Genomic DNA, 7,245 nt, shown 5'->3' on the forward strand with positions numbered 1-7,245 from the left:
TCCACAGTAGGCACTCAAGAACTATTAGTGTAACCTCCTCCACCATGTGCATGATGGAGTTCAGGTAAGATGCCAATCTAGGCTCTGTGACCAGCTAAAGCAAGCCCAGCTCTCTCTCATCTCATTGCTCTAGGTCTGGCTCAATCCCCATCAGGACCTGATCCTGACAGTTGATTAGCCTTTCCAACGTGCCCCTTGCCCCATTGAGTGCACCCTAGGCCTTTTCAAGGCTTACCCAAGAGCTACAGATCTATCAATATTCCTGCAGATTTTTGGTGTTTGTAGATCAGTAAGACCCAAACCAACTAAACCCAACACCCCTTGTTTATGGGAGTTACAAAATACATGTCATAAACAGGGGTGAGTACCTACCTACATAGCAATATAGTGTCCTAACTTTAAAACTGAAAGCCATCAGAAAAAAATCCTACGTGAAGTTAGCAGATGCGTGAACTTACGATGGCTACGTATGCATTGAAGAGAAGATAATATTTAATATTGTTGTCATTTTTTCCTTTATATTTGCCATTTTGAAATAAGGCTAAATTAGTATTTTTATACAACTACACACAATTGTTCTGAACGGGAAAGCTACAAATGCAGTCCAGGATAGAGGTGTTGTCTTGTTGACTCTAGTACTATGTGAGCAGCATTACCATGGGTGTGGGATCTTCCAAAATGATGGATTAAGAGTTGATAAAGTTCCAAACAAAATGAAGGGTAACCTACCTGCAACTTTCAACAGGGTAGATGTGCTCCGGGAAGAGTGTACGATAAAACCATGTTTTTAAAGAAATCCACTTTTTCTTGTATGAGAGTGAAACTGAGGTCTTGGCCCATGTGACTATGAACTGGTTTTTCTCCTACATGATTGTTCTGGCAGGATGTTAAAAAAAAAAAAAATGTGTAGGACTCAGGACAGTTCTTCACTGTGAGGGACTGCCTTCGCAATGTCTGCATTATAAGACATCTAGCATCCATCAGCATTACCAAATGACAGCAGAACGACCCCCATCATTGTGACAACCAAAACTTTTTAAAATTTTGGGATTCCCCCTAGGGAGCCAAACTGTCCCACTGAGGACTGAAAACAGGAATGCACGCTAACACAAGCCTCATGTTAATATCTACAGCTGAATATCTGTCAAGTTAGGAGGGACTCAAGCGTCATCCGGCCCATCCTTCCCTTCTAGCAGGCACATCAGAACCTCCAAGGAGCTTTTCCAAATCCCCATGTCAGGGCTTTCCTACATTCCCTGGTGAATGAGGGGTGGGGCCCAAACATCTGTATTTTGAACATCCCCAGATAAAAGTTGCTAAATTCTATCCATTCTCATCAATTTCTATGCCTTGGTCCCACAGCTAGTGGAAACCGAACCTAGAATTCTGCTCTAGAAGCCCAGGCCCATAAAACATGATGATACTTATAGGTTCTCGTGCTGGCTTTGAGACTCACATGCTGTGTGGCTTTGGATTCACCCTTTACCCTCTCTGGGTCTCAATTTCCTGAGCTCAAAATTGGATAGAGAGGGGAAGCTGCTCTCCAACTCTTTCAGTTTAGAATTCTCTATGCCCTACTTGGCTTACGCTTCCCAGAAGCCTCTGTTTAGAAACTCTACCTCTCTGTGCTCAGGGTCCCAGGAGGGGCCCTTGATCACAGAGTTATTTGGTTGGAGAGGGTGTCTTCCCTGGTCCTGCGCTGAGGATGCGTGGTGTGGCCAGAATGCCCTGGGAGGCCAGTGCCTTCTCCCTCTCCCTCCCCTTCAGTGTTGACACAGATGGGATGCAATGAAGAGTAATATAAGTCCTGTGTAAACAGAGGACCAGGGGGCCAATTAGTAACCTTGACCCATGGTTACTCCTTGCCTGGCCCTGCAGAACCGGTTTCCAGGACTGACTCACTCAGAGGAGCTGGGCTTCGGGCAGCTGGGCGGGCAGCAGCTATATCCGGAGCTCAGGGTCAGGGTAGAAGGAGAGGGCGTCCATCTCTGCAAGCAGATGGAAAAGATTTTATGTCTTACAAAAGTAAAGAAATTTTCCCCAGTTTTTTTTTTTTTTTTTTTTTTTTAAACTAAGGGCAGTTGTTCTCCATGCTCCATGCTCAGGGGAATGGACCGAGGCGGAGGGATCAAGGACAGCGTGAGCTGAGAGGGCAGGCTGAGCAGCAGTTAACCAGGCAGAGAGATGCAGGAAGAGTGTTCCAGCTGAGGAAACTGTATATGCCGAGGCCCAGAGGTGGGCTCAGGAAGGCCAGCGAGCATGGCAAGAGTTAGGGGGAGGGGAGGGAGAGGCAGGTCAGTAGGGACAGATGTGTGGTGCAGGTGTACAAATGCACATGCCTTCAGGGGCCCAAGCAGGTAATGGGAGAGTTACCATTTGGGAATGTAGACCTCAGGCTCATTCATTCATCCATTCAACTATTTAATGTTAGGTTGCAGCATCCTGGGTGGGGGAATGAATCACTGAGCAAAACAAAGATCTCTGCGTCATGCAACTTACATTCTAGTGGAAGGAGACAGACACACAGAATAACTAACTCTATGGCAAGTAAGAAGGTGCCAAGGGCTATGGAAAAAGAAGCAAAGCCCAGTATGGGAAATAGAAACTGTGGGGCATAGAGCAGGATGTCATGGGTGCCGCAGTTTTAAGTAGAATGGCAGGCAAACGCAACATGTGATGACTCTTCATCCTTAGTTAGCAACAGGAAACAGCAAGCCAGCATAATTTCTGGACAAAAAGAGCACAAAAATATTGTAGGACCATGTTGTGTTCTTGTTGCAATTTGCATAATCTGTCTTGTGACCATGATGTAACTTGCTGAATCAACCCCTCTTTGTTAATTCCATCTTTCTCTCCCAAGAGAGAGAAAAGAAATTCATAGTTGCATAGTGATTGTCAAGTGATCTAAAAGGTCATAAAGAAGAATATGACTAAGGAACTCCCAGAACTTTGGGCAACTTACTCAATTGTTTTGAAGTTTTGTTTTTTCATCAGAATATACTATATGTACAGACCAGTCCACAAATCAAAGAGTAGAGCTTGATGAATACTCATGGCGTGAACATCAGTGTTCAGCACCCCTATCGTGAAACAGAGTATGGCCAATTCAATTGTTTTTAAACAAATGCAACTGAGAACTAGATGGAGATGGTAAGTGTCCTGAGACCTCAGGGCCCTGTAGGATATAGTATTTCTAACTTTATCGAGAGAGCAGTAAGCAGCCATTGAGGTCTTTTTTTTTTTTTTTTTTTTTTTGCGGTACGCGGGCCTCTCACTGTTGTGGCCTCTCCCGTTGCGGAGCACAGGCTCCAGACGCGCAGGCTCAGCGGCCACGGCTCACGGGCCCAGCCGCTCCGCGGCATGTGGGATCTTCCCGGACCGGGGCACGAACCCCTGTCCCCCGCATCGGCAGGTGGACTCTCAACCACTGCGCCACCAGGGAGGCCCCCATTGAGGTCTTTTAATCAAGGAGCTGACCGTATCACATTTGTTTTTTAAAACAGTTCCTCCGCATAGTATAGAGAATGGCTGGAAGTCCAAATGGCAGACTAGGCACAGGCTTTTGCTTTCATCTCAGCCAAGAGTGAAGACACTTGGCTCTAGGATAGAACAAGGGCGTGAGCTTAGAAGATGGACTCTTGGAAAGTGAGATAAACAGAGTAAAAGGAGCTTCCCAGAACTCCAGTCCACCCTGTGCCCTGACCAGCAGGCTGCCATGTGTGACCAAGCTAGCAGCCCCAGGGGAAAAGTCACATTCACAGCTCAAGACAAACTAACCCATGTCTAGTGGGCTATATCTTTAACCTGTTAGAGCAGGATTGAGGTACCTCTCCCTTAACCACGGGATTCTTTCTGACCTGATCATTTCCCACAAAATAGAGTTGGTTGTAGCAGTAACCAATAGAGTGGTTACATTCATGCTGAGGCTATTTCTATCTACCCTAGTGTGTGGGCTGAATTATGTCCCCCAACAATTCATATGTTGAAGTCCTAACTCTCAGTACAGTACCTCAGAATGGGACATTCTTTGGAAGAGGGGTCATTGCAGATGTAATTAGTCAAGATGAGGTCACACTAGAGTGAGGTGGGCCCCTAGTCCAATATAACTGGTGTCCTTTAAAACGGGCAGATGTAGACACGTACATGCACACAGAGAGAATGCCACGTGGAGATAAAGGCAGAGATGGGAACTATGCTTTTACAAGTCAAAGAACACCAAGGACTGCTAGCAAACCACCAGACTGGGGCAGAGGCATTGGGCAGATTCTGCCTCACGGCCCTTAGAAGGAACCAGTCCTGCGACACCCTGATCTCAGATTTCTAGTCTTCAGAACAGTGAGACAATAAACGTCTGCTGTTCAAGCTACCCTGTTTATGGTCCTCTGTTACAGCAGTCCTAGCAAATTAATACACCTAGATTCTCAAACTAGCCCCACACTTCAATAGGTTGACAAAGGAGGAATGGGAAGGGCAGGGTGACACGACCACTCCTAGTTGCCTTACATTCCCTCTGAGCGTCCAACTGTTGGAGCAGTGACTGGGGTCGGGAAGCCTCCAGAAGCCCTGGGGTCCACCGCTGACTGGCTTCATGGTGGGCAAAAGCAGCCTGAAGCTTGTCCTTGTGGATGTGCTTGAGGGGCCTGCTACACTCAGTTTTGGGGTGCAGAGAAACACCTGCCGCTTAGGGACAGGTATTGCAGGGGGCACTGCAAAGGAATCCACTCATTCAGACATATTTCAAATACCCACTCTTACTATCCACTTCTCATGTAATTCATGTACTCCAAATGTTTAAACCATTTCCACTGGCTGCCCAGTCAAACATCTAACTCAACACTGCCTTGTTATTGCATCATCTTAGACTCAATTAAAAACTCGTTTTTGTCAAATATCCTTACCAGTCCCTCCAATATACAAATCATTTCAGTCCTTTAAAGCAAGTCGTTTATCGCTATAGGCCTGCTTCTGATCCTGGCTACATCCCCCCGGGGAAGTCTTACAAAGTCTCTGGTTGACAGCAAAAGGTCCTGAGGGGATTGCTCAATGCTGTCTCTGGAAACAACCTCACAACTATAAAAACAAGTCAAAACCAAGCCTTAGTGGCAGAGAATCAGTTACAGAAAATACATGAACCAGGGTCAGCAGAGATTGCCCGGGCCACACCCCAGGCTGTTTGGAAAGCACTTACCTGATGTCTTCCATAAATGACAATCCGTAGCAATAACCATCTATCAATGGATGTACGGATCTGCCTGTGAACTAGATCATATCTGGAGAGGATGCCCTCCAAGGGAAGGTACCACACAAGGCCCAGTTAATCGAATGTTCCTCTTGAACTTGGTCCACAAGGCCCCTTATGATCAGCCTCTGCCTCTCTCTACCTTCATCTCCCCCATCTCTACCTCACCCTCAGACTTTATACCCCAAGCATCATTAGAGTAACTATGTAACTAATCATCCAATCTGGGACACTTTTGAGACTGAGGACATAACTAATACGTTTTCTGGGACTGCAGGCATAATAACCTAGGCTGTGTTGCGCCATCTGGGATTTCTGGTTTCCCTAGTCATGTGGAATTACTTAGAGTCGCATAATGTGCCATGGGCTCTTACAGAGTTGTCATCACAAAGAGGGCCGAGGCCTGATTTATGTGACCATAAGAATGAATCAAGAATATTGACTGGAAGCTTCACGGAGATATATTTTAGTTCAGTAGTAAGAAGAACTTTCTAGCCAACAGGACTACACAGAAAATGAACAGGCAACCTTGGGCAGTAGAGAGCTCCCTGTCACTAGAGCTGTTTTGTTGACAAATACTAGCATACAGTGGGTAGGACTTCTGAGGCGAGGACTCAGGCATGTAAGGGGTGAATACAAAGAATAACTACCTTAGACTCTGTTTCATCTATTCATTCATTCAATGAATATTTATTGGGCATGAGGCATTGCACCAGGAGTTTGATGAATTAGTACAAAACAAATATACCCATGTAACCACCATGCAGAACAAGGCCCTATGCTTGGTGATAAACAAGATAGATGTGGCCTCTAACCTCTTGGAGCTGACCGGCTTGCAGAAGAGATACATGAGATTGTAAGAATTATTGGGTATTCAAAGAGAGTATGAGGGGAGAACTTGGGATGGGAGTCAAAGAAGGGACATGTAAGTCGAAAAGGGATGAATGTAGGAAACTTGTCTGGTTCCATGATCTTGGATCTTTCTGGAGAGCTCAGACTTATTCTCTCTTCTCTGATGCCTGCTCTTCCACGTTGGGTAACCTTCCTGAGTGCTGACTTAGACCAGTCTATAGCTGCCAGCTCCAGAGCTGTGAGTCCTGTTCAGATGACACGTTACCAGGTAACTGACCATCCTAGGGGAGACAGGAGGGGTGGAGGAGCCATGTGGGGTCGTTAGTCACGCCTCTTTCTTTCCTCCTTTATTCTCTAAAAGATCATCAGAAGGCTAGTCACACAGACTTCAGGACAACAGAGGCACAGGCAATGCCATGGCAGGTAAACCCCAAGAGCCTGGCAGAGACTCAACTTTCAGAGCAGCCAGCTCTCATCAAAGCACCCAGTGATACTGGCCACAATCCAAAATCTCATGTATGAAGCAGAAGAGACAACAGGTGAGATAAAGGGCATGTGATCACAGGATTTTCTCCTGTACATTGATGGGAAATAATACCAGGATAATACAGCATATAAATAAGTAATAGGGATGTATGGTACAACATGATAAATATAATACACGCTGCTGTATGTTATATATGAAAATTGTTAAGAAAGTAAATCCTAAGGGTTCTCATCACAAGGAAAAAATATGTTTTTTCTATTTCTTATATTTTGTATCTATATGAGATGATGGATGTTCACTAAACTTATTGTGATAATCATTTCATGATGTATGTATATCAAATCATTATGTTGTACACCTTAAACTTGTACTGTGCTGTATGTCAATCATATCTCAAAAAAACTGGTAGGAAAAATAAATCAGTTAAAAAAAACAAAGTCCCATCAAAAATTTTTGTAGATGCAGATAAATTATTCTAAAATTTGTATGGAAAGGCAAAGGAACTAGAAGAGTAAGGACAATCTTAAAAAACAAAGCTGGAAATCTGCAATATTGTGAATTAGCATAAGAAATATGTATCCATTTAGTCTTCATCTTCACTCCTAGCTCCTAAAACCCTTGGAATTTCCTAAGTGATGAGACAGCTAAAGGTGTCTTTGTTATTCAT

The sequence above is a fragment of the Leucopleurus acutus genome, assembly GCF_964270905.1.
Source record: "Leucopleurus acutus genome assembly, chromosome: 14".
Taxonomy (NCBI): Eukaryota; Metazoa; Chordata; class Mammalia; order Artiodactyla; family Delphinidae; genus Leucopleurus; species Leucopleurus acutus.